Below are 27,456 nucleotides of genomic sequence, written 5' to 3' on the forward strand. Positions count from 1 at the left end.
TGTCCCCCCAGGACCCCGGAAGTAGGCCCCGACTCAGGTTTGGTCAGCTAAGTGCAAGGCGACGCTGGCGTTCAGACTGACAACAGGGACGAAGAGCAGTCATTTGCTTAAAATGAACATCAGAAGAAAGAGCTAGGCCTCCCTCTGCGTCCAGAAGGTCCAGAGCTGCTGAAACTGTGTGTGGGAAGGAGCGTCCCGTGACCTCCTTCCCCGCAGATGGACTCACGCGGCGTGACCCGCCCCAGGTGGCGCCCAGGCGCGCTGGGTTTAGGGCCCCAGGCTGCGCTTTCACCCAGCCTCGCCGATTGCGAGCGGGGGCCTCTGGCTGGACCGCCCACCGACCTTCCTCTCCTCTCCCTTCCCTGGCCTGAGGCCTCCGGGCGGGGTCAACTCGCCTCCACCCCACTGCCCCTCGGGCTGCGCCCTCCCCTCCCTGGCACCCAGCCCGGATCCCGAGGCCTCCTCCGCCCCGCCGTCCTCGTCCTTCCCCTCGTGATTCATTTAGCAGCGGTGCAGAAAGCCTGTTTACCTCTGCAGCCCAGGGCGACTCGATCTGCGTAAAAAGCCCTAACGCCAGCGCCGACCAGTAGGGGGGGATTGTCCTATAGATTATTTCTCCTCCTGGGTTTCTTTCTTTTTTTTTTTTTTTTTAACCGAGAAGGCTCGGTTGGAGAGGGGGTGGGGTGGCGTGTTGCTGCTGTTTTTTAAAACACCGTATTTGAAAGAGAAACAAAAGCCACACAAAAGCCGTTTAGGAGGTACCAAGGCTGTTTTTACATATAAAAAGTGCAGCGAATACCAAGGGGCCTCCAGCAGTGATAAACTAAATGGTTGGCCGATTTCGACAATTAGCAGTTAATCTGTTATCTGCGATCTGCAAACAAGTTTTGAGGCTCGAAGGACGCCGAATTCCTGTTCCAGTCGACAGCGTTGTGCTGGGATCTGTTGGGCACCTCCGATGCTCTCGGTTTCTCTAAGTGCGAATCTAGCTGCCGCAAACATGGGTTTCCCGGGTTGGAGGACAGACTGGAGCCTCGGAAAATCCACTTGGACAGCCGAGGAGCCTTCGCCTGCATCGCCCCTGGGGCCGAGCTGGTCTGGTTCAGATTTCTCCGAATTGGCTTTTGCCCCCTAATTTCGCAGCCCCTCCTAGTTTTGCACGTAGTAGGCCTCTAACAAATGTGGAACGAGTGGCAAAAACTAAAGTGAAGCTCTCGCCCTGGAAGGCAGCCTGGTTCGCGGCCTCGCCCTCGGAACCCCATGCCGGTGCCCAGGGGCCCCTGGCCGCCGCCGCAGCCTGCGCGCAGCTTCGCCCTGCGCGGGCCGGGGCGGGCGGGGGAGGCCGGGAGGCACGAAGCGCCTGGAGCCTGCACGATGATAAATATTGCGCAGACAGCCCATAAATAATTTGCATTATGTTCAGCTGACAACGCAGGGCGATTAATTTTAATAGCTACATATTTGCCTGGGCTGCTGCTTTCGTAGGCCCGGTAACGAAAGGCGAGAGGCCGCCCTGGCTCCGTGCTCGCGGTCCCGGAAGGCAGCCTGGAGGTGCGGGAGGGCCCGGCGCGGCGTCTCCTCCGGGCAGCCCCCCAGGGAGCTCCAGCCCCTGGGCCCCCCTCTCGCCCTCCGCGCTGTGTAGGGGTGGGGTGCGCGCGCGCCCCCGGAGCACCCCCGGGGCCTCGAGCAACAGGAGCCACCATAATGACACCGCACATTTGTCTGTATGGGGAGAGCCAGTCGTGGACCAGGAGACCCTCCCCGAGGCGATGCGCCCCACCCGGACCAAGTCCGGAGTGAACTCCGGAGGGGATTTCACGTTGCAGTTGAAGGGGGGTGTTAGCCGCCGCCAACGCGCCGGTAGGCCCCAGCGTGGCAGAGGCTTTTCCGCCCTCGGGACCCCGGCCAGGGGCAGAACAAAGCCCAGCTGCCCACGCGTTCCCTCCGAGCGCGTCCTCTGTCCTGCCGTCCCACGCCCCGCGGGAGGCTCCCCTAAAATGCTTCCCGAGCTCCTCGATTAAAAGGACCGCACACATAAAGGACGGAAGAAAGGGTTTGGAGGAGCTCTTAAAAAGAGGGGGCGGGGAGGGGAGCGCAGCGAGGAAGGACACCGCGCAGCGGCCGCCGCGGTCCGGTGGTGACCGGGTGCGCGCGTGTGCGTGTCTGTGTGTGCGTTCAGATGACAAAGCCCCGCCGCCGCCAGCAATTCCTGGCTGCCAAAGCAAGGGTGGGGGAGGGGAAGGAGAGGAGGGGAGCCAGCGCTCGCGTAGGTAGCGGGGAATCGAAGCTTCCCGGGAGAAAGAGTTCATTCATGAGCTGGAGGAGGCCTCCTGGCCGGGCCAGGTGAAGCCTCCTGAAGCCAACACCTGTGTATTTTCCTTTTTGGAAAGGGGCAAGCGCATCGATCATTACCATATTTTAATTGCCTTTCGCAAAGGTCATTTCTAATTATGGGTTGCGAGGAGGGTAGACCTTTATTATCTCTGTGTGTGTGTGTCGCCGCTGAGACAATGCGCCCAGGTCTTATCGAAATGCCAATCCGAGGGTGTCCGTGCGCGCCTGCGAGGCGGTCACGACGTGCTGGATCCACGCAGACAGACCAGGCTGCGCTCACAATAAAAGCCAAGCAGGCGGCGAAGGGCCGCGCAGACCCACGGGTTTTCTTTTTAGAAACGGTGGTGCGAAGAGACTTGACAATAATAACACGCAGCAGGATTAAATCTGGGCGGGAATAAGAAAATGCAATTTCGTTTCTGGAACCGCGGACTGTGTTTAACCCATCCGATCCCCCAAGAGCTTTGTGTGCCCACGTGGAGTCCCGCGCAGGGACAAGTGTGGGGCACAGAGCGGCTTGGGACTGCCTGATGACGTTCCGGGATAGCCACTTTATTTTAATATTAATCTCTTCCTTTAATTCAGCATGGTTGTCCGTTACAGTGACGTGGCATCCTTAACGATGTCTGTTTTATGAGAAATGATACCCGGCTAGTTGAAAAGCAGAAAGGAAACACTGAGGGTTTTTTAACTTTTAAAGGTCTGCATTTCTGCGGAAACCCTTGAGGCAGAAACCTATTTTAACTTCGTCTGAGGGAGAAGAGCAACCCGAAAGGTTGGAGGGTCAGGGGTTCTTGGGAAGGTATTTTGGAGATGAGGGAGCGGAGATCAGTGAAGAGTCGCTGGTCAGAGGTGGGCAGCAGTCCCTCTGAACTTGACTTTCTCAAAGGAGCTGCATCTCTGAGCTATCACGCTGTTGCTGGGAGTCCCGCCTGGCAGAACCAGAGGCTGGGGTCAGGAGCCTTGGAGCCTTGAAGGGTTTTGTACTGGCTCTGCTTCCTGCCTGCCCCCCACACCTGGCCTCCTGGCCTCACCAGCAGCCAGCTCTGCCCGGAGGAAGGCAGAGCCAGATGACTGGTCCAACCCCCAAGAGACCGCCTGGCTTTCTCCTCCCCTGTAATCAAAACCAGATGCACTTAAGCGCCTTTCATCAGAGGAAGCCCGAAGCCCTTTAACAGGCTTCAATAAAAGCCTTGCTAGGGCCTACCAGCCTGCTCAGTGTCCAGCCCCTGTGCCCATTTCCCAGCTGAGGAAGCCTGGGGCTGCAGTGAGCATCCCTCTCTTCCCCTGGGGCCCCAGAGGCCAAGGATGTCCACCCAACCAAGGCAGCTTCTCCAGGCAGGTAGGGTGTCAGGATGCCTGCTAGGCGGGTGGGTGCAGACCCTGTTGACAGGAGAAAAAGAGACAGGCGTGGGAGTGAGCCACCAGCTAGCGCCTAAGGAAAGACGAGAAGAGTGGCCTTGTGAGAAGAAACCAGAGGGGCTAAGAAAAGAGAGGTGGGGTGGAAGGGCAAAGATGATCAAGACAGTCAGAAGGGCTCCCTGGTACTTAGATTGTCCCCATTCAGAGCCCCTGTCCCACTGTATTACAGTGTTTCCGTCTCCCCCACAAGCCCATGAACTCCCCAAGGGCAGAGACCGTCTTCTTTATCTTTGCAAGCCTGGCACAGGCCTGGCACGAAATACGGGATCAAAATGTTTGGGAGATCACAGGTTTGGTGGAAAGCTCTGGAACAAGATGCATCTGGGCTGAAGGTGGGAGCTCTGCCCCCAGTGGTTGTGTAAACTTTCCGAGCCTCGGTTTCCTTATCTGTAAAATAGGCACGAGAATGCCTACTTCACAAGCCTGGGGAAAGAGTAGATGAAGTGATTGCATGGGAAGCACCAGGAAGGTAATAAGAAGATTTTAATGAACATTGTGCCCTTGTTCTTGAAGGAGTGAGGGAGGGTTTGGGTGATATTGTTTGAAGTGTAGGAAGGAAGGTTCATGCAAGGCCCTAGCTGGATGTGGGTCTCTCTGGCCTGGAATTTGGGGTAGAAGAGAGAATTGCTTCTCAAATGTGTGCTCCAGGAGCCCTGCGAATCGGAGCCCCAGAACCCCACTGTCCAGTGGGGCAGGCAGCCCCCAAGCTGTGAGCTCAGGGTGCCGTGCCGGCTCTGGGGAAGGGCTCCCCTGTGTAGGGCTGACTTGCGGCTGAGCCCTGGTTGTGCACTGAGGGCCAGGCCGCCCCGGATGAGCAGCTGACAGATAATCCCAGTTGGTGCTGGCTTTCTGTGGTCAGGGGGAGAATTGTCCCTTTGGGCTTGACCTTTGCTCCCGTTTCACAGCTGTGTTTTATCTTTGGCAAGTTCATCCCTAGGCAGGGCAGGGGCCGGTGTTGCCTCCTTCTCTTTGCTGCTGGTCCCATCCTGGCCTGTTCAGTAGCTCCCTACCTCTCACCCCTCACCCCACAGACAATCCCGAATCCTGTTTTTCTCCACATTGCAGGTGACGTGTTCTTTTCTCCTGCTCCGTGGCTGCCCTGCTTGCTGGGGGCGGGAGAAGGCAGGACGTGGGTGCCCCACATTCCCCTCCTCAGTCCTCTGCAGTCCAGATGACTTGCACCTCATCCCCAGGTCTCCCCAGAGCTCAGCACTTCCCCAGGAGGGCTGCCTGGGCATCTAGCCTGTTGGTGCCTGCCTTGGGGGAGGAGTAGGGGAGGGGAGGAAAGGGGAGGGGAGGAGGGACAAGGCCCCAGGCACTGCTAGGTGGTTCTATGGGTATGGCTTAGCAAATGTGACTCCGAGTATTGTGAATGAAAACCCACGTGCCCAGAGTGTGACACAAGTGGGGTAGTTGGGGTCAGGGAATGAAAAGATGTGAAATTGTGGAGGAATTGGGAAGAAAATGAAGGAAGCTGACACTCCTTCCATATTCCATCCCTCCCATCGATGATGTGAGAACCTTAATGAAGAGGCAAGAAAAATGGGAGAGGAGAACATAGCTGGAGAGCAAAGGCGGACAGCTGGAAATGCTTGGCCCTCTCCTGCCCAGTGAACTGACTCCCTTGTGCAGCCAGCACCCATCAGGAGGGAACAACAGATGGGGTCCTTTCAACCCGATCCTTTAGCGGAAATGGGGATTCCATGAAGAACAAGACATTGCATCATCAAAGGTGGAGGATTCGGGTCTTGACCGAAAATGTCCTGCCCGCCACGCTTCTGTTTTTCATCCAGCTCACCTTCTTCCATGAATTTAGCAACATGTTATAAAACTGATCTTTGCTACTTACTATCCTGAAAATAAGGGTTGTAACAAGTCAGCTTCAAGGGAGCTGGCTCAGAAGCCATTGAATTCTGCTCGTGGATTCTGTGGGTCTGGAATTTGGGGTGGAAGGACTCAACAGCTGGGGGCTGGAATCGTGGAGGCTGCCTCAGCCGCATGTCTGGCTGTTGGCTGGGACCTCAGCTGTGTCCCATAGCACCAAAGCGCACTCTGCATATGGCCTGGGCTTCCTCACTGGATGGTAGCTTAAAGGGAGTAGGACTTGAAGTTACATAGTGGCAGCTCAGGGCTCCGGAAACAAGCATGCCGGCAAACCAGCCAAGAGCTGTGTCACCTTTTCTGACGCACCCTCGGAAATCACACTTGAAATCATTTCTACTCTAATCGACTGGTTACAATGAGTCACAACCTGCTCTGATTCAAGGGGAAGGGACATAGACCCCACCGCTCATTGGGAGGAGCCTCAAAGAACTTGTGGCCATTGGCAAAAAAAAAAAAAAAAAGAGCTATGCCGGGTACTCTTGAGAGCTAAGCTTAATTAGCAATGGCTCTAAACAGAATAGTCTATGTTATAATAGGAGCTTGTGCCCTCAAGAGGCTGCATAAATTATATGGGGGGTGAGGGAGGCAGAGCGCTAAAATTAGGCCAGGGTGAAAGAGCCATAAAGCAAATATGGATTTTATGAAAAATAGAAGATATTGAAGGCCAGCTCTCTCCGCGAGCTTGTGAAGTGTGGGGAGGACTGAGGAAGGACTAGGGGGTGGGATCCGATGGGTTTTAGGTCCTTCAGCATTGGAAGGGAAAGCAGATAGAGAACAGGACTGGCCATTTGTCTGCCGCCATCCTTCACCTGCCATCTTGGAGGGATCTGTGGGAACCCTTCGTCGCTCCAGCCAGCATTATTTTCACTATCTGCTTACAAATCCCGCCCCCCCCCTTTTTATTCGACATCCAGATATCTTTATGTAGCACACGGCTGGAAATGTAGTCAATGCATTTTCTAAAAGAAGTATGGAAAAAATAATACATTAATAAGAAATTACTCTAATGCTTAATGTTTGTCTCCTGCCCCCAGGTGTGGTTTTAAATATCCAGCGTGGATAGTGTTGTGACTGAAAGCGACCGGGTACACCTCGAGGGCCCCAGGTTCCCATTATCCTTGTCTCTAACCCCTGAATGGAGAGTTTGACTTCTAATTTCATGCTAGGGGGTTCACAGGCAACATAATTGTATTTGCCTCTGCCTTTGATCTGCTATTTGATCTGCTATTTCATTGTGGCTCGACTAGGAGACAGAGATAGAAACGTGGTGGAAAAACATGATTTTGTTTTGCTTTGGAATTGGCAGTTATTATTTTCTCTGGCTCCCTTAATGTGACACACCTTCCCTAAATCTGAAATCTAATCATTTTCCCGCTTTTGAAAATCCAAAAGGCATGTGCACCCTCTGGCCTGCTTTCCTTTTCGCTCATGAAGATTTAATTTTCAGCAAGGCTTCGGGGCATGATGCTCATGTTTTAGATCTCAATGAAAATGGAAGTCCCAGAGTTAGTGGAGAACTGGGTGAACTCTGACCTACCTGTCCCTTTCCTGACCTCACCTCGACTTCTCAGGATGTACTTCGTTCCCCCCAGCCTCCCTTCAGGTGATTTGGGTCTGCAGGGCCGACTGCTTCTATGCTGGAAACCAAAGAAACCCAGATTCAGCAGCAACCTTGTGGGTTGAACCGAGCAACACTCAGAGTGGCCCCAGAAATAAGCTGGTTTCTCAGGCAGGGCCGCTGCGTCAGGGTGTGCAGTTTGTGCATTGCACAAGGTTGCAGCCAAGACAGGGAGTGAGGGCTGGAATTCAGGCCCAGGAGGGGCACCTTTCTCCAATTCTCACAAAGTCACCAAGTAGGCTAGTAGCTGTTCTGTTCTCAGGGCAGAGGAGAAACAGATTCTCTCTGTGATCAGGAAGAAAAGAGTTGGTGACACAGGGCAGGACAGAGGTCAAAAGGGCATCTTGGGAGCAGAGTGGGCCAGCCTAAGGCTGCAGACCAAGCCAGTGTTACCCAGCAGGTTAGAGCAGTAGGTCCATTTTCTCGCTCTTTTGTTTTGTCACCTCTCATCTGCAGAGTGTAATGTTCATAAATTACTGGGTCCTTTCTAGGCTTTATTTGGAGTAAAGAGAGAGAGAAAAAAAAAGATAGGGGTGTCACCCTACCTATGTGTCTTGCTCAGCCAGCAAGGTGGAATTTTGGTTGGGGGGTGGGGGGGTATGTTTTCTTTGGTTTTGAATGGGAAGCCTTTAAGGAATGCTGTTAACCCCAGGCCTGTATGTACTGGGTGCAGGCATTTGCGTGTAAGACCCTAACAGGTGGTGCAATCGAGTTTAACATCCTAACAAGTTACCTGTGAACTAAAATTCACACTAATGTGTAATGGATGCAGATAATTTGCATTTAAAAGTGGAGGATCATCCGGAGAAAGCAATTCCTAATCAAAATTAAGCAACTCCAAAGAGGGGGGTTTCTGGTATCAGCAGTAGGCCGGTGGGGGGAAGCCTTTGGAAGCCTCCTGAACAAGCCCTGTGAGCTTGCTCCTGTTCATTTCTACAGCGGACGGTATTGGTATTCGGAATTGCATAAATACTTGGAAAAGTATTTCCACAGTAGAGCCATAAATGGCTTGCTTTTCCCTTATAACCAGGAACGTATAGGCCAGGAGCCCCAAATCCTTGCACCTCCCTCCCTGTTTCTTTCCACACTTTGGGTCATTTCAGTTGGGTATGTTGAAGGAAGATAGTTTCAAAGGACATTAGTTACATCATTGTGACTGTTTGGGAGTTCTCAGAGTTTTATTTTTCTAAGTAGGTGTGTTCTTAATTGAAAAAATTAATTTGTGTTTGGCACAAAGGAATATTTGCCCAAAGTTTGTGAAGCCAAATATATGTAAAGGCTTGGTGCAAAAAAAGCAATTCCCTGGAGATACCCTCCCCACCCTCCGCCTTGTTCTGCCTGTTTCTCTGGAAGATACCATCATATTTCTAAGTAATATGGAAATGTGGCCTTCTCTTAAATCATCCATAGTGACTATCATCTGTTGACCTCCTAATATGGTAGAAGAGGATTTTAGTTCTCTGCAGCATACTTCCCCTCCCCCATTCTCACAATAGCACTCTATCATAATTTCTTATTAAATTCATATCCAGTGTTTACTTTGTGACCACATATATATTGTTTATTGCTGAGGCAAATGAGCTTGAGTGATTGCGTTTCCTTTCCCGCGCGATTTTTTCTTCCTGGAGTTAATAATTGCCTCGTTGTTTTATTTGCTTAATTTTCTTTGACCTATGACTGATTTTCCCACACTCTCCAGCCTCAGCACAAATCATCTTGGGAAAGTTTTCTGCACGTTCCCATCTTGGAGACCATCTGCAAATAAGCTGACCTTTTTTCTGTGTGTTGCTTTTTTAAATTCCCATTTTCTTTAAGTCTGAAACCTTTTTAGACGTTATTAATCTTCCCTTTAGTTTTATTTTCTAAAACTTGTCTTTTTATAAAGCGTGGTGGGAGTTTTACTGATTTCAAACGGGGGTATTGTGTTTTGATGGACAATTGCATCTCTACCACCCAGCTAATGTCAGGAGCTGAGAAATGAATCCAAAGTTTCTGATTCTTGGTATTTTGCTTAGTTTAAATAAACTTTCACCATTTTTCCTAAACATCAACCTTTCAGAAGTGATGACTGTTATTCCCTGGAACCCTAGAACTATCCAGTGTTAGTAAATTTTTACCCTGCTCCCCCCCCCAGCCCCCTGCGCCTGTCTCCCCTTGCAGAACTGACTCTAAGTTTTTAGAACTAAAGGTTATTTTTAAAATAGTTACTTGGCCCTTCCCCAGGCCATTTACCGCGGGATTCCTGCGCCTTGTTTGCATTCATTTCGAGTTGCCTTTTAATTGTGTTTAGTTAGTCATTTACAAGTCTGCCTTCCCACCTAGATTGTAAATTACTGGAGGGCCAGGGGTGCTTTTTAAAAAAATTCACTTTTGCACTTACGGATTCCCCTGGGACACACAGTGCCTAGCCCTTAGCAAGCGTCTCGATAAACGCATGTCAAAAAGTGGGCATGTAGAGTGACAATCTCCAATCGCGATCCCTTCAACAGAGATAACTTTCAAATCCTCTCTTGTTCCGACAGCGCCTTAGAACCCCTTGAACGGTGGGGACAGGGCTGCAGGCCGCGCCCCGGGGAGCTGCCTCCGCAGGTGGCGGCCGGCTCGGGCGGCAGCCCGGGGTCCGGGGTGCGCGGACGGCCGCCGGCGCGGGAGAGGGATCAAGTGTCGACTGCTGCAGGAGGCCGGGAACAAGAGGTCGTTTCTCGGGATGCAGAGCCGCGCTGGCGCTGCGGCGGGGGCGACTACCGGCCGCGCTTTCAGCAGGAGAGGCCGCCCGGGGCCAGGGCTCGGCCGCGCCCCGCTGCGCGGAGGGCCGGGCGGGAGCGGGCACGGCGCCCCGCGCGTCCCCGGCGGCCTGGGCACGCCCGCGCGGCCGCCTCGGCGCGGCCTGCGGCTCTGAGGTGCCACCGCCGGGGGCAGCGCCGCCCGGCTAAGATGGCGGCCGCGTGCAGCCCGCGCCCGGGGGAGAGGCAGGCGGCGGCCCCTCGGGAGCCCGTGCGCGCGGCCGAGCCCTCGGCCGGGAGGCCGCTCCACCTCGGCCCACGGGGACCCCGGAGGACCGAGTCCTGCGACTTCCGCAGCCAGGTCTCCCTGCCAGGAGCCCTACCTGGAAGGACCTTAAAGGGACATTTTATCCCCCAGAATCCTGTTAGGAGGAGGTAGGGACAGGCCTTGGCTGAGGATGACTGCCAGACTACACATGGTGGATGAGGAGCAGCGGGTACCAGTGTGTGCAGGCCTCACACCCGAGCGGTTTCTTCCGACCTTGGCAGCCTGGCCAGTAAGCCTTGGAACCCTTTTGGTGCACAACTCCACGATACCAGTGACCAAAGGTCGGGGATCGTGCCTGGGTAAGACACAGGGCCCAGACCTCTTGAGATCAGGAACGTCTTGGAAGGTCTGGTACCTCTGGTGGTGAAATCTGTATTATCTAGTAAAGGCTCCAGAACGTGTGGCGCCCATCGCATTTGCTCTGACATCGGTATGCGCACTGTGTAGGCTGCCGTCCTCCTTGGACACTCCAAAAGCTGAGGTCCAATTTACCAGAAATGGCGTTGATGAATGCGGTGCATTCTGAATGATCTCGCCTCGGGCTCAGGTTGGGAGGTCAGAAGGGCCCCCCTAGGGAGTAGCTGATGTAGGTAGAATCATAATGATAGGAACAGAGAAGTACCCGGAAAAGCTTCCCATTGCCCTTTGTAGACTGCGGGCTGACACCTCCCACTGGTTCAAGGTTCCATCCAAAGTTTGCATGTTGCTTATCAGCTCAACGTGAGAGACTGAAGGTGAACTTTTTGGTTTTGTTTTGGTGAAATAAAGTCGTGCTGCATAACGTTTGCAGCGGCTTGTATTCTTATGGAGAACGTGTCCTCCACCCACCCAGGCAGCAGCCACACCAGCCTTTCCCTCCTTCTGCAGCCCCTTTTTTAATTACCTCTCTCTTGCCCCAGTTTAGGCAGCCCCCACCCCCGGGGGCCTTTGTTCAAGTACAGCAATAAACCCGAGACTGGGCCTAAGCCTCCCTGGTCCTGACCTTCCCTCTAGCAGGTCTGGAGCCTGCCGGGCCCTCCTAGCCCCCCAGCTGATTAGGGCCAAGGACGCTGCATGTGTTTATGTGTGTTTTCTCCCATCTGCACACTTGTTGGTACTTTTCAGACAGACTGCTTCAGCAAAAGATAAATCGTATACAAGAAAAAGTTCAAAGCGGCCCTTTGGAGCCAGGCCTCCACGAGCTGAGGGTTCATCCCGCCACCGAGCCCACCCTCCGATTTCTAAACCGTAGCCACCGCCAACGGGTTACCACTGATCTTGCGTCCACCGAATTCCTCTAGTAGCACCTGCCCGGGCGCACCCACCTCCAGCCCTGTCCTGCCCCTTGCCCTTCCTGGGAGGCGCAGTAACCATCAATGGCACGACAGGCGGCCAGCGGAGCTGGTTCGGTGACGACTCCCTGGAGACCGCCGCCTCCAGCGGCAGGCCCCATCTGCAGTGCAGCTGAACGAGTTAAGCTGCCCCCAGCGTGAGCAGCCCAGGATGGGGCCCGGACGAGAGAGAACCAGCGGGAGCTCCGGGCAGCCTCGGACTCAGGATCCCCTAGTTACAGAGCTGGGTGGACCTGACTCCCTGCTCTCGGAGGGCTTCGTGGGAGGCCAGGGAGACCCGGGTCAGGGGTTGAGGCGGCGACCTCGGAATGGGGCACACTGTGAAGCTGCGCCGGGGACCTTGGAGTCTCAGGGGGAATGCCCCCTCAAGGGTCTCCCGGGCGGCGAAGGCGCTTCTGCGCCAAACTAGCAGCGAGGAGCTGCAGCACCCGACCTTCTCAGACTCCTGCGGGCATAGATGAACCCACGATACAGGCCCGCAAGGGAGGTGCGGCTCTTTGGCAGCCCTAGGTGCGCTAAGGTTGTTCGCCAGCCTCCGGGACAGCCTACTCCCTCCGTGCCGCCTCTGCCCTCCGCCCTCGGGCGCCGGCGGAAACCTGGGCAGCGCGGGCCACCGCGCTGGGACCGCTGGGCTCAGCTCCGCGCGACCCCGCCTCGGCCTCACAAAGGCCGCGTGCGGCTAGGGCAGATGAGGAGCGGCCACGACTCTCAGATCTTTAATTACGCCCCACCCTTCCCCCCACCCCATCGCCGGCTTCCAGCCCTTTAATCAATTTCACGATATTAAATATTAATTTCTCGCCAGCTAGGCTTTCTCGGAGGAGGGGGAGGGGAGGGGCAGGGCAACTCCGAGGAAGGGACGGCTTTGTATGGTGTGACCCGGGTAGTAGGGCGCAGAGGACGCACCGGCTCTTAAGTGACCTGTGCCGGGAACTCGGAGCCACCGGGTCTGCGCTCTGCGGCCGGGGAACTTGGAGAGTTATGAACGCCGGGGTGCAGGCCTCCGGAAGGGGCAGCCAGGTGCGCCGAGAGTCACGGTGTGCTGGGCGTCCGCCTCCTGCTCCGCGCGTCACACCACCCCCCCCCCCCCAAGCTCCGACTCAGCCTCACGCGGGCCCGCGGCGCACAGCGATGATGGATCGCGCCTGGCGGGGGTGATTTGGTGTTGATCGCACATTATCACTGGCAGGTTGGACTGGTTGCTGATGGACGACTTCTAGCGGCGGCAGCAGCAGCGTCTTCAGACACCGCGCGGGGACTCGCTTGCTCGGCGAGGGTCTCTCTTTTTCCCCCAACCAACCCCCGCCGCACTTCCCGGCGTCAGGAGGACCTGAGAGTCGGCGCGGGGTCTTGCCGCACCCAAGGCTGCCCGCCCCCGTCTGCGTCCTGGTGTGGGCCGCAGGCCGGGCGAGGAGGGGAGCCAGGACGCCTCTCCCACTTCCTCCCATTCCTCCTTCCCTTGCCGCCTGCGACCCCCCTTCCTTCCTGCTTCCCCATCGAAACAGGGAGGGCCTGGGTCACTCGCCGGGTGGTTTCCCCGCCGCAGGGTCTAGGCCGCGGGGGGGTGAGCTCCCCCGCCTCGCAGCCCCCACCCCTCTCCCGGGGCTCGAAGCACCGCGGCGCTGCGGTGCGCCCCTCCTCGCCTCTTTTTCTAAAGTGCCTGCAGATACAAAAGCGGTTTCGTAATGCCTTCCGTCTGCGAGAGCCGGAGGACCTTGGCTGACCTTTCGGAAACTGATTGCAACTGCCTGTTAACAGCCCGTACTGACCGCACCGAGCGGAGCGGAGGACAATCATTTAAGTGACAGACGGCGAGGTGGCCTCGGCTCAGTCGAGCGGCCTGGTTAAGCCCGCCCCGCCCCTCCCCCCCAAGGCCCCCCCCCAGCCCCGGGCTCACTGCGGGCTGTGGCGGGCGCTCGGGCGGGCGGGCGGGGAGGACGCGCCGCGCGCGCGCGCGCGCGCGCGCGCGTGTGTGTGTGAGTGTGTGTGTATGTGTGCCCGCGATTACCGGCCGACGGGTTAACCCTTCGCCGAGCGGCCGGCCCCTTTGAGGCCGGACGCTGCCGGCTTAATCTGCCATCTGCAAAAGAGGAATAAAAGGGCCGCCTCTGCCGACTTTCCCTAATGGGTAAACTGTCCCCTCTCAGCGTGACCGGGGCTGCGTCCCTGCTGCTGCCGGGGAAAGATCCCGACCCTCGGCTCTTCCGGCACGTCCCCTGGTCCCCTCCTTGCGCTCCCTCCCTCCTCCGCACAGACACCGGCACAGGGACACGGGGACAGCTCGAGGGCTCCAAGGGCTCCGAGAGACTGGCGGTGCAGTGGACGTGGGTGTTCCCGGTGTTTTCTGTTTTGGAAACGAGAAAGGTTTGGGGGGGTGGGCCCGCACTGGGAAGGCGAGGTGGGGGAGGGGAGGCTGGTGACAGGGCACCTCGGGCTGCGCTCGCTCCCTCTCTCGGGAGAGATCGCCAGCTGCTCTCCAACAGGCAGCGCCCTGAAATCTATTTAAAGAGAGGGAAAGGGGAGGAGAACAAAGGGGGAGGAGGGGGGCGGCGAGCGGAGCCTGGGCGAGAGCGAGCGAGCAGGGAGGATCCGCCGCTCCGCGGGCACATCAAGCGCTCACATCTGTACACTCCGCGATCGATGGGGAGAATGGATAATATTTGTCAGCTGCAGACCTTTCTCTTCCCGGTTCCCGGGGAGAGGAGGGGGCGAGGGAGGGGGAGGGGCGGGTAGACCAGGCGAGAGAGGCCGCCTCAAGGACAGCGTGCTTCCCGCTGCAGCCACACGGAAACCCAGAGCCATGAAAGCTCGGGGATTTTTCTCTTATTATCATTATTAATTATTTTTTATTATTCCACAGCAGCCAGCGAACGCTCGGCGGCGCCCCTCCCCCGCTCGCCCGCTGCCTCCCTTTGTTGATTCTCAGCTGCGAGCGCGGCGGGCCCGAGCCGCCGCCGCCGCCGCCGCCGAGCACGATCTGCTCTTGCGCCCTCGGTCGCAGCTGCGGCCCAGGAAGCCGGGGCTGCGTCCCCGCCCCCCGCCCCCCACGGCGCGGCAGCCCCCGCACCCCTCCCTGCCGCCCGCCACGAGGCCAGCCCAGCCTCTTCGCTGCTGCTCGCTGCGGCTCCGGGTCCCCAACGCCGAGCAGAGGCGCTGGCTGCTGCCGCCCCGAGCCTCCGGCCACGCGGGGGCCTCAGCCACCCCCACCCCCGGCGGCTGCACTCTGATGCCGCTGTCCCCACACATGGTCTTCATTTCGCACACTAGCGGCGTGCTTCCTCTCTGCTCCTCTCCTCGGGGCTTTTCGGAGCGAGGAGGGAGGCTTAGAGGAAGTTAGAAACCCAGCGAGCCCAGGGGAAAGGGGGAAAACCCTCGCGCTCAGGCTGAGCTTCCGAGGCGGAGGGGAGAGCCCCGCGGGGGGGGTGGGGCAGAGCCTGGGGGCCCTCCCCTTCCTTAGGTGCGGGAAGGGCGCAGTGAGGGGTGGCAGTCGGGGGAGGACAGAGAGCTAGAGAGCGAGCGAGCTCCAGGTTTGCTTTCGCTCCATCCCCTTGCCCGCTCCTGCTGGCCAGGGCCGAACTGGCTCGGCCCCTCGGAATGGCACGGCTGTCCTGGGAGCCCAACCCATTAGCGGTCATCAAATTAGACCAAAGACACCCCAGACTGTCCTCCACCTTCCGCGCGGGGGAGCTCCCTGAGCCTTTGCCCCCTCCCTCCTCCAAGGTTGAAAGCCCGGAGCCGACGCCCCACAGGCCCGGGGTCCGGGCCCACTCTGGGGGGGGGGGGCGGTGCGTGCAGAAAGTTCTAGTCGGGGTTTACTTGTGGCTTCGCGCCCTCCCTCCCACCCCCGCTGTCCTCCTGCGATTCCGGGCCAGCCTGCGGCGGCGTCCCCAACTGCTCCGCGGTCCTGGGCAGGGCAGGAAGCTGGCACGGCCACCGGCTGGGCAGGCGCCACTTGGCCGGGCCGGCTGCTCTCTGGAACTCGCGCGGCACCTTCGCGCCGAGTCGGGTTCCCGGGTCTCCCGCCGGGTCACCCTAAGCGGCTTTCCCCCACTCTGTCCGTCGTCCTCTCCCCGGGAGTCTCCCTGTCTCCGCCCGCCCTCTCAGCTTTTCCCCTCCTTGGTCTGTCTCGGGAGCCCCGTAGCGCAGTCAACCGCCCTTCCCGAGATTCAAAAAGAAGTTTTGTGTTTCCCCGGGGGCAGCAGCCTAATGCTTCCCTTGTTTTCCGGAACAAAGCAGACATTCAGTGGGGAGGGGGCAGGCGCTGACTGCTTCCCCTCCCCGCAGCACCCCGCACCCCTGCAGGTTTAGAACGCTCGGTCCTGGGCCCCGGTGGCCTGGGGGCGGGGTGGGGGCCCTCGTTCTCCAGGCGCGACTACAAAGCCTCGCCCCCCGCGGCCCCCCCAGCCTCTGCCGGGAGCCAGAGAGCAGGCGACATGGTGTTTGGGTGAGGTTCCCAGCCCGGGCGGGGAGGGCGCGCACGCAGCTGTTTACAGTGTGCCTGTGCTGCTGGAAGCTCACCCGCCGCCGTCTGACAGCGTGGGGCACCCGCGCGCTGCCAGCTCAGAGGCGGCGCGGAGCGGCGAGCCCTCCGGCGCCCGGCCCGAGGCCTCCGCAGCTCTTGGGCCAGGGCGCGCGGGGAGGCTCGAGGTCTCCAATCGCGCTCGCCTCCCCTAGCCCACAGGCTGTCTCCACCCCTCCCAACAATGACCTGAATCGGGTAGTACATCAAAGGGACTGGGGGGGAGCGGGGAAGATCTCACAAGGGGCGCTCCGAGCAGTCATTGCGTCAGGGTTCTTCCTCTACCAGGGTTAAGTTGTCCGGCCGGAGTGAGCAAAGCACTCCACTCTTGCGACTCGGAGATGCTTCTCCCTGCGGGGAGCGCCCCGCAGCCCCACCTGCCCCTGCCCACCCGGGCCGTTGGACTCCCCTTCCACCCCGCCCCCGGGGGCCGGCCGCACTGCTGTGCCCACGCGCGCCGTGCTTTCTCGTCCGCGCAGCGCTGCCTCAGATCCCGCTCCAGCTCTTCCCCTCTCCCGGGCCTGTGGCCGGCCCCCGGCGCCTCCAGCGCGGCCTGAAACTTGATCCCGTGTCGGAAGGACAGTGTGTAAACACCAGGCGCGCTCCGAGAGCCCGCGGGAGGGGCCGGGCGAGGCCCGCCCGGGCAGCTCCGAGGCCCCGCGCCCCCGCCCGCCTGCTCGCCCCGGGCACGATCGGCGGGGCCGCCGCCTAGCTCTCTGCCTTCCCAGTTGGCTCAGCTAATTGGAGCCGCCGCCGCCGCCACCGCGGCGGCCTCTTGTTGAATTTTCTAGATCGCAACCGTTCAGTCGTGGCTGCCTGCGGCTCCCCTCCCCCTCCCACAGCTGTTATCTCAGCCGGCAACTTGTTGGTGGTGGGGACCGTCCCTCCGCTGACCCTGGCCTCAGGCTCCGTGTTCACCCCAGCAGTTCGGGGCTGTTTTTCTGCGGGGCGCGGGAGGGGAGGTAGAGCTTTATCGGAACTGTGAGGCTTCGCGCCAGAATCCGAGGCTCGTTGTTTTGGTGAGCTCGAATACTACCCAGGAGATCCTCTCGGCAGAAAGCCATCGGCTCCGCTGTCTAGCACCAGGAGGTAGTGACAGTCCCGGAGGGGCTTCAGGAACAACGCCACTAACAAGCTCACTCGTTCCAGGAAAACGTTACAGAAGGGTGGAATGGTGGGAGGCCTGAAGATGCCCCCTCCCTCCTGCACTGCCCCCAATCTCTCTCTGCATTTGGGACTTCATGTGTATGCAGGTCCTTCATGCAGCGGAGCTCTCCTACGCCTTGGGCCTTATAGTCCACCCAAATGGGGCAAGGCCACTTTCCCTCTTGGTTTGAAGTGCCAGGGGGGACGTGTCTGCCTCAGTGGATTCTGGAGGTTCACGTCCCCCCAGCTGAGTCAGCTCCAAGCTTGTGCCAAGAGGCCCTCCTGGACTTTGGGTCCCCTCAGCTGAGCCTGGCGTCTCCCTTGGCCAGCCATCTCATAGGCTAGCCACATGTCCCCACTAGGTGCAAAGTGTTGGGTCTGCAAACTGCCAGGTCTGCATGGGTCTATAGGAGGCCCAGAACCTGGCCCGATGGCCAAGGTGGGAAAAAGTGAGGCTGTTTGATAGTGCTGAAGGACTCAAGAAGATGTTGCTGATGATGCTGGAGCAGTTGCTCTATATCCAACGTCCATCTTGGAATGTCTTTTTCTCTGAGTAGAACTCTTGCTAGTGAATTTCACAGGGCCCAATGATGTTGTAAAAGTGGCTGCACCCCCAGCCCGGAAACGCGTAAATACACACACGCAAATTCCCAGGGGGCTGCGTCTGGGAACCACCACGGAGGGGGTCTGTAGCAGCCAGAGAGCTTCAGCGGTTCCTGCGAGGTTCTGAGAAGAGCGCCTGTTCCCTCCCTTTGATGCTTCTCCGACAACTGTTAGGGAACAAAGAGGCAAGGCCACCAGCTCATTAACTGTCATTTTCCAACACCTCTTTCCTTCCCTTGTGACTTTTACACGAATCGCCACTTTGGGGTTTCCTGAAGTGTCCTCTCAATCTATTTATAACCAGAGCAAAATTTCCAACTCAATCCCTATTGATTTAAGCTATGATAAAAAGGGAATCTATAAAATTAATGTTATAACTTGGTGTCGAGGATGGCACTTCAACAGGTCAAGTTCATCTAGTTCTTTGGCATCTAACAGCCTCCAGACCCTTCCAATCAGATAACCTAAGTGTGTCTCCCACTGTTAGTTTCTCTTCTCTTTCTGTAGTGGAAAAAAATGAATCCTCTCAAAGATGTTTATTCTCCTTCAACCCTACCCTATCAGTCTGGGAGAACCTTGTTTCTCTGTAGGGTAAAGTGTATTTCTATGTTTTGATAAAGAAGAGAGTAATTTGTGTTCCTCTTCAGGCCTGAAAAGATAATTATGCATCCCGGGAGCTTGCTCTTCTCCTGGCTGTTTAACAGACAATCTGGATTCTCGTTCTGGAGCGGGAGTGCTTCGATGTCCCAGCCTCTTTCTCCTGGTCGGCTCCTTCCCTCTGTCACCACCTAGCCATCACCAGGCCCTTGGGCGGGTCACATGGGCCAAGGGTTTCTGTCTTGAAGGCTGGTGGTGCCTCGGAAGACCCCGCGACTCCCAGCCTGGCATCAGGCATTCACATTTCTTTTCCTGGGCAAAGAATATTCTGAGCTATTGGAATTCCTGTTCCATCTCCCTGAAAGCGTGTGCCAGGAGCTCCCCATGGGGCCTCTGGTGATGGATGTCATGAGGCCTGGGGAAGGAGCCATTATGGTGGGAAGAGCTGAGTGCTTGCCTGCAGGACTCAGACCTGAACCTAACCAAAGTGCAAACAGCAACCAAAAACAGCCGCTCCATTCACCTGGTAGCTTGCTTGGAAACAAATCCTACCCCACCTCACCCCCCAACTAGTAAAGCCTGGGGGCATATAATTCCTGTGGCCTCCCTTTAGCTTAGCTTGGGAATGGTGCAGGAAGCTGAGAGGCATCCACTGCTCCTCGCTTCCCCTGGCGCTGGGCTCAGCTTGGCTGAACTTGCCGTTCCTGTCTTTTTAGAGGAGCTGGTTGTGTTCCCGAAGCAGGATCGCACTGTGCCGCCTCCCCAGGGGTCCTCAGCTATTGATTTTTAATATCCGTATTCAATATTGTGTATTAAATATTGAATCCATGCACGAGAGGATGTGATGCAAATCACCAGCCGTGCCTGAGACTTTAATAGTTGTTTTATTGCCCGGAAACCACAGTTGGACGCAAGGCATCCTGCAGCCGAGGCTGGGGGCGGGGATGACAGGCAGAGGAGAGCTGAGCAGACAAGCAGAGCGGGGCCTCCCAAAGATACCAGACCTCTGGAGTAGCCACTGCTGAAGGCACAGCCCGGCCCTGACAGCTCACCCCTGGGCAGGGGGTTGGGGGCCAGCTCACAGGCTGCTATGGAAAGAGCTGGGGCTGTTGTGTGAGACCTGGGTTGAGGAAGAGGTGTGGGGCTGTGTCCTTCCTTCCTGGACTTCCCTAACTGGATGTTCATTCCTGTCCGGCCATCCGCCTTCCCCTCCACACAGATATTCACCTAGACTACACATACTGAGCTACTGAACAGGAAAGTGAACTTGGAGGCAGGAAACCCCAGGCCTCGGGCCTCCTTCACCACTCTTAGCTCTGCCACCTTGGTCCAGACCTCTCCTAACCTCCCAGGGCCCCATCTCTCTCCTCTGCCAAAGGGGGTGATGCTATCTGCTCTACCCCGCTCACAGCCCCGTGGTGAGGCTGGTGCAAATGAGATAATATTCAGGGAAAAGGCTTTTGTAAACTGTCAGGCCCCACGTAGGCAGGCTGAGGGATTAGTGTTGGCTTTCCCTTTATACTCGCCCTCTCCTGCAGGCTGTGTCTCCTGGCTGGCTTCTTTCTCTCTCAGGCATGAACCCCCTCCTCCATCAGGGGCCCTCTCCTCCTCTGCCTTGGCCAACTCCGCTGGGCTTCCAGGCTCTGGGCAGAGCCGTGACTCCACACTCAGGCTAGGCAGTCAGGTTTCCAGGACGCCCAGCAGGGAGGCAGGAAGGACGAGAAACTGTGTCTGTGTGTTTGTGTGTGCGTGTGCATGTGTATGCGTGTGTGTGTGTGTGTGTGTGTGGTGGGGGTGGGTGCAGCGAGTGTGGCAAAGCCAACAGCCACAGGAAAGCGCTTGGCTGTATTGGAGGGAGGAGAGGTGCGCTCCTTGGTGGCTGTCCCGGGCTGAGGAACCGGTGGGGGAGATGGAAGGAGAGCAGAGAGTGGGGGACGCTGCTGGCCTGGAGCGGCAGGGGCGTGTGGGGGGGGGGGGGAGGGTGGACCAGGGGCTGCTGGGCCCAGCCTGCAGGCGGTGGGAGGGAGCGGCTGAGACCCTGAGGCTGGGAGCCTCTTGCCACGTTATACTGTTCCTGGTTTCGGGAAGTCCAGTCTGGACTCCAGAGTGTTGGGAAGCCAGGGCGTGGGCTTTGCCGTCAGGGTCTTGCGATCAGGAAGCCCAAGTGTTAATTCGGTGGAGGGTGGCGGCCCTCCAACGCCTCCCAGTCAGATAAACAGTTGCCCGAGGTCCCCCAGGGCGGAGAGACGGGTTCTCCGAGGGCGGTGCTCTAGCCCTGGGAAAGTACCGTGCCGAGGTCCTCTAACCCACTACCTTTGTCCGGGGCTCAGGCAAGGGCGGAGACCAGAGGGGTCCCTAACAGTGCAGACCACCCCTTCCCCCCCCCCCCCCCCAGCCATCTGCTAGGAAGGCCCAAACTGACTCGCCAGGCCGGCCGAGGCTCGGCAGAGACCAGCTCTGGCAGTAGGCCCGGCCGGCAGTCCGCGTCGGCGTCCCTGGGCGCGCGCACGGGGGCATGCCAGGCTGGGTCTGGCTGCGCACGCCTCCGCGGCGGGGCTCGGGCGTCTGCTGCTGCCTGCGTTTCCGGGTCTGCGGCTGAGCCTCCCCGGCTCTCTCCTCCCGCTTTGTCTCGCTGCCAGCTTCTCGCCTGCCCTCGCCAGTCTCCTGGGTCGACCGGTCGCGCTCTGCCTCTCCGAGTGCATCTCGGCTTTTACGCCGCCTCGCTCTTTGCGCACGTGTGGCCGCCTTCCCTCAACCCGGGCTCAGCTCGGCCTCTTCTCGCGCGCTACTTGGCACTGTTTGGGGGATCGCTGCTAGTGCCCACCCCTTGCGGCCCTCGCCCTAGGCGGACGCATCTGGGGCTCGGCGACCTCCGGGACTGAAACATCCCTAGGTTCTGGTTTAGCTCCACCGAAGCCAAGCCAAGAGGGCTTGGAGTATCCCTCACTGCGTTCCTCGTTCCTCATTGCTCCCAGCCCTAGGCAGCAACTGGAGGGGGCTTTTAGGAGACCTACTTTGCAGAGTTAGAGGGGAACACTTTTGTGGCCTACCTCGTGCCGTCTATGGTGTTCTTCGAACTCGACTAAGCCGCCGAGAATGAGTACACGGTTGTGCCACGGACTCGAAAGTTGGCTGGATGTGTGGGTCCGGGTGGGGGTGCCCGGAGTGCGTGTGCATGTGCCGATCGCAGGGACTCTTGGTGGATTAGCCGCTATAAAGGGGGACGAGGGGGCGCCGGTCTCGGGCGCTTGGGCTGAGGGCCAGCCAGGGCCCTGCGAACAATCTAGGCCGTCGGGCAGGTGAAGACACCCTTCGGAGCCGGCCCCCTCCCCCTAGGCCCGCACGCTGCCGGTCTCTGAGGCGGAAACACAGTCCAACTCCTTGAAAGTAAACTTGCCGCGAGGGGAGCTAAGGAGGGAGGGGGCTGGCGGGGGTGTCTGCGTCGGGAAGGCTTGTGTCAAGTTTCAGCCCCTAATGACACTCGGTGGCAAGGTGCCAAGGCCCTGGGAACGGCGGCGGGGGGTCGGGGTGAGAGTGACCGCGCCGCGGGGCTGGGCTCGCGGACCCCGAGGCGCCCCGCGCGCTCTCGGGCTGAGGAGGCCGGGGTGGGGGCGCAGCGGGCGGCGGGCGGCGGGCGGGGAGGGGGCGCTCCGAGAGCCGCCTGAGCGGAGAGGAGCGCAGGCATCTTCCGCAATCCATTCATGCACTGAAGCGCGTGCAGAGCTGCTGATCGCTGCCATTGTTACTCGCGGGCGGTGTGGGAGCCGAGCCTCCACTCTGGCGAGAGATAAATGGCCTCTGACAGCCCCTCCTCGCCAAGAGAGCTCCTCGGATTTCACCGCGCGGCGGCTCTCAGGTCTGTGCCTCGCTCGCTTCCCGGTGAGAACCTTTAAATCAGCCTCCCGGCCCTCCCTCCTCCCGGACGCTGCCCCCCGCCTGCTCAGGCCCCGGCAGGGCCCCGGGCGCGCTGAGCGTAGTCTCCGGCCCCCTCCCCACCCGGGGGGATAAGGTGGAGAGCTCTGAGAGGACACGGGGGCCGCGGGGGGAGGCGGCTGCGCCCCGCTCCCGGGCTCCGCACCTCCCCCGGAGCGGAGCCCCGCGCCCCGCCTCCGCGCCCACAAGATGGATCAGGCTACCGTGCGGAGAGCGGGCTGTAAATATTTAAAAAGTCTCTCGCGCGCCGGCGGTAATGGCTTTCGCAGTCGGAATGTGTGCTAGAAGAGAGGAAGGGCGATGTGTGTACTGTGTTGTGAGGTGGGGGAATTGTTCTTGTGCCTCCCTCCTGGTCCGGGGTGGGCTGCATGTTCCGGCTTCCCGGTTTCCCGCCCTCTGCCTCTCTCCCGCCGCGTCCCACGATAGCGTTGAGACCGCCAGTCGATGGGGAACTTGAGCATGGCAGGGCGACGGAGGCCCGGACGAGGTGACCTGGAGCCACTCTCCCCTTCAGGGTCTCCCAAGGTCCTGGGCTGGGACTGGTCTGAGACCCCCGGTCCAGGTCTGGTTCTCGCTGATGCACAGGGGAGGGCGGGAAACGCACAGGTTGGAACCCCCTGAGTTTGGGTGGTCTCTAAAGCCTCGGCCTAGGTTTCTGCAGCGGGGGCTTGGGCCCTGTTTGTGCCTTTGTCCCCCCCCCCCCCATGCCTCTCTTAAGCCTTGATCCACTCTAAAGGAGAGCCCTTCCCCCGCCCCCCCTTCTGAATCTGAAAGTAGCTTTGTGGCTGCTGGGACCGAAACCTGGGAGGAGGCAACGCGGAGAGACTGGGGAGGGGGCGGGGCGCCTAGCGCCCAGGCTTCGTGGAGGTCACACGTGGATGTGGAGGGGGTTCATTTGCTTCTCTGGCGAGTGTGGGCCTGGGATCCTTAAGGCCGAGCCCAGCCGGATGGAAGAGGTGGGGGAGGGGGGAATCCAGCCTTCTCGACTGGGAGAGGCTTAATGGGCCCACCAGAGGGTGTGTGCGGGTGAGGCTGTCGCCTTTGCCAGCGGCCCCTCCCTGGCGGGGCGGGGGCGTCGAGTTGCCCAGAGCTGGGGCGGGCCGGGCGCCGCGAGTTCGCGCGGAAGGTTGGAGGGGTGTGGGCCCGGGCTGGGGCTGCTCCTCTGCACCCCTCCGCTCCGCCCGCCCGGGCCAAAGTGTGGGTGCTGGCGGCGTGTCTGGGCGCGCCGGGGCTGCTCGCCGCGTTCGAGCGCGTGGAGCTCACGACTCCTGGCAGCTCCGCGCGCTCCGCTTCCAGGGGCTTGTGTTGCGCCCTACTCGCTTGTTTGTCTCGTGTGAGCCTCGTAAACCGCCCTGATTTATTACCCAGACTAAATGCTTAATTTGTGAATATGAAACAGATTAAAAGGGGCGGGGGGGAGGGGGCTTGAGGTCGGCATATTTTAGCAATCAAACCAAAGCAGCCCGGCAGATGTTTCAAATTTGTCGACATTTTCAGGCTCATGTGGAAAGCCAGCCATAATGGTCAAGAGGTCCTTTCTCCTTCCTTCAACCTGAGAACTTGGCAATGATCAAAAGGAGGTGATTAGTAGCTACAGAGAAAAGACACCAGCAGGCAAGGAGTTAACAGACGCTGAGCCCTTCACCCCCAGGTTCGGGATGGGGGAGCGGTGGAGAGAGCTGGTCACAAAGGCGAGGGGTCCTGGTGAAAAAGCCCACGTCCTAGAAGCCAACTTTGAAGAACAAAGTAGAGGATCCATTAAAAGTTAATTCAGTAAATAAACTTCATTGGCGATAAAACAAACAAGAAAGATGGAAGCGCCAACTTAAAATAGCCAAAAGATAATAAAAATAAATAGTTTTGATGTGGCCTCAACATGTGCTGTGCCTTTTGGCAGGCAGGTCCCTACCCTGGTCCACCCCGCAGAGGCCTCCATGGAGCACCCTCTCTCCTTTTGAAAAGCCCTCATGTGTACATGCAATGTTTTTTGGCATTTGTCATTTTTAGGCAACTTCACACATCAAAGGCGAGCACAATGTTCTTTTCAGCTCCCTGGTTCCAGCCGCCCAGTGAAGCAGATACAATTTCTATAAATTGGCCTTCTCCTCTGGGTTTTGATTGATCATCACCATATGAGATTATTGAAAGTCTAATGTCTTATTTCACTTTCTCCGAGGGGTGAGGAGGGGAACAGTTTATTGGAAGTCAGGCCACATGAAGGCTCCGATGTTGTGCAATAGTCGTTTCCATGAGCCTGGGCAGATCAGCCTCCGGAAACTCCCATGCATCTCCTGCCGGTTCCTTGTACCACCTTCCCCATACCCCCTCGAGGTCTCGGCTCCAGTCTCCAGTCGTTGTTAACAGGTACAGAACAGACTGGAGCCTTCTGGAGCCTTTGTAGTTGCAAGTAGAAAATGGCTGTTGACTAAAAATAAGGCAACAAAAGATTCATTTTTTAACGTATTTATTATAACTCAAGAATCCCCTCTTGAGAATTGTTTCTCACTCCAAACTTTCGTGTTCCCCTTTTGCCTCGATACCATCTTTCATTTTATTAAAGTTGATTATGGTTCCTCTGTCTTGTCCTCAGCCAGACAAAGGCTTAGGGAAAGTCAGGGAACGTGTTAATTATATGTTTCTTGTAAACTGACTTTTCATTTCCCCCTAACACATTTAGTTGGCTTGGTGTTTAGTTTAACACTCAATTGCTGCAAATATGCTGCTTAAAAATGCTGTCTTTATTAAAACAAATAAATGAATGCAAAGACCTTTCTAATTTCAACTCGCGTGGGCTAGAAACAGAAGAGAAAACCGAAAGCGAGAGCAAGAAGGAGGGAAAGGCAGCAGGGAGGGGAGAGAAGAGAGACGGGGGAAACACACACAAACACACACACACACACACACACAGACACAGCATTCCTTCTGCCATCCCTCCCCCAGCCATGTTAAACTGGTCCATACAGTTGTCTCTGGCTGCGCCCTGCAGCTCGCCAGCCCGCCTGGATTTTCCATCACCTGGCGCCTAAGGCGATCATTAGCTGAGAATGGACACCCTCCTCTACCTGCTGCCAGTCCGTCACTTACCAGCGGAGGGAGGCTGGCTGCAGGCTCCTGCGTTGGGGCTGGGCCCCATTTGCTCAACCCGAGAGGGGTCCTTGGTTCTTGCCCCTGGGTGCATTGGTGCCTAATTAAACTCTATCCAGGGCAATGTGCGTGCACTAAATATACGGAGGCTGAGAGGAAGCTGGGAGGAAAAGGCCGTCCTTACCTGGGCAGAGAAAGTGAATCTTCTGAGGGCGAGGAGGCAGGGATCCCTCTGACGGCACTTTCTGAGCAGAGTCTTGGAGTGCACATTAACTCTCCTGCTGAAATCAAGGAGAAATGGAAATTAGGAAGAAAAAAAACCCCCGTAGCCCGCTCGCACGGAACTAAACAGGGCCTGTGTCACCACCAGGCAGGAGGGAGGTCCACCGGAGCTCCAAACAGACAATGCCAGCTGCAGAAAAATGACTTGGGTGCCCTTGTGGCGTTGGAGTTATTGCTCATGTGCCACGGCCCCATCACACACAGAGGCTGGAGCTGTATAAATGGCTGTGAGGACAGAAAGGAACGGCCACGTCAGGAGCCCAAGGACCAGGTGTGTGTCGTGAAGCTAAACAGACCGTGCAAAAGCAGAGGGAGAACCCTCAGCCAGGGCCAGGGGCCCCACTAAGAGCTGGGCCCAGGCAGGATGGAAGTGGCCAGACCTGGGGATAAAGTGACAGTCGCTAGGGCTTTAATGGAGCCCCCATTTAACCCTGCTGAGAATATCAGTTCAGAGGGTGAAAACACTTGCTCAAGGTGACACGTTAGTGGCAAAAGTACCGGAACCCAGAGCTCCCTGCTTTGGGAAACGAAATCAGAGGAGGAAAGCGACTTCTGTTAGAGCAAGATCCAGGGTGCTGTTGGTCACTGAAGAGGCCTGGGATTTTAGTCATTTAGCATTTATTTGCTGTGTGCAAAGCACTGTGCTGGGCACACGAGGCGGCAGTGCTGTGAGCCCTCAAAGGACTGAGCAGGGGAGCCTTGGTCCTTTATCCATGTCTGGTAACAAAGGCCATGAAGGACGGTGGCCGAGGAGGCTGGAGAAGGGGAAAAGGAAGCCCCCGCTCGCGGGCACCACTTTTAAATGCGGCCCACAGTGAGGTTTACAGGAGGGCAGCCTGGACAGGAGACTTCTCTCCAAGAAAGGTCGTCTGGGCCAGGGCCCTTCACTTCCCTCGCCTTAGAGAGCCTGACTGTTTCCCAAGGCAGGCCAGGAAAATCAGTCGAATGCAAATTGAGGTGGCATCTGTTCCAGCTCCAGCACTCATTGCAGTTCTCTCTCCTGCCCTGGACGAATCGAAGAGTATAGCTTATCCCCAAAAGCTCCTGGACAAGTGTAGCTCTCTGGGGGAGCCGGTAAGGGAACACCGCCTCCCTTAACAAAACAAACCCGAGACTCTCCAAGGTTTAGCACTGGAAACGGAGTCTCCCAGCAGAGAAACGGGGCTGGCTGAAGTGCCCCCCACTCTGTGCCCCCCGGATTCCACCTGCCCCTCGGGGCGCTCGCAGTGTGATCACAGGTGCCCTGCCTGCAGCCATCTGGCCGTGGCCCAGCCTCTGCTCTTGGTTTCCCTAAGCAGAGGCGAAACACGCTGGAACCTTCAAAGCACATTCCTAAACACTAAGGGAGAGCTGTGGGGAAGTGAAAACAAAGAGGCCAAGGAGCGCCGGAGCAGTTCAGCTTACAGAGTCTGTGGGCCAACAGGGCTGGCCCAAGTTCAGTCAGACTTCCTGGCTCCGGGCCAGCCCGAGCTGGCAGCGTGCCCTCTCCAGCCCACCACTCGGGCCCACGTCACCCCCCAGATCTGGGCACACCCTTGCACCCAGCCCGAGCCCCAGGAAGCCCTGCTGCCCTTTAACAGCCTTCTCAGCCTGCCCTCTCTCCACAGAGACTGCTCCTCCCAGAGCCACCAATGGCCCCCTCAGTCCCTTAA

General features: G+C 57.9%; 1 protein-coding gene across 2 annotated transcripts in view; it reads left to right on the forward strand.

The window, feature by feature from the left end:
* The window catches only part of BCOR (BCL6 corepressor), a 115,983-nt gene that overhangs the window by 6,556 nt on the left and 81,971 nt on the right, over positions 1–27,456 (forward strand). The window contains exon 1 of one of the 2 annotated variants that reach the window (XM_070502141.1): positions 22,227–22,361. The exons of the other annotated variant lie outside the window; for it this stretch is intronic. The gene's annotated coding sequence lies outside the window, so the exon portion shown is untranslated. Of the gene's footprint in view, positions 1–22,226; positions 22,362–27,456 lie in introns of those variants that run through there. 2 annotated transcript variants of the gene reach the window in all.

The sequence above is a fragment of the Equus asinus genome, chromosome X (genome assembly GCF_041296235.1).
Source record: "Equus asinus isolate D_3611 breed Donkey chromosome X, EquAss-T2T_v2, whole genome shotgun sequence".
NCBI lineage: Eukaryota > Metazoa > Chordata > Mammalia > Perissodactyla > Equidae > Equus > Equus asinus.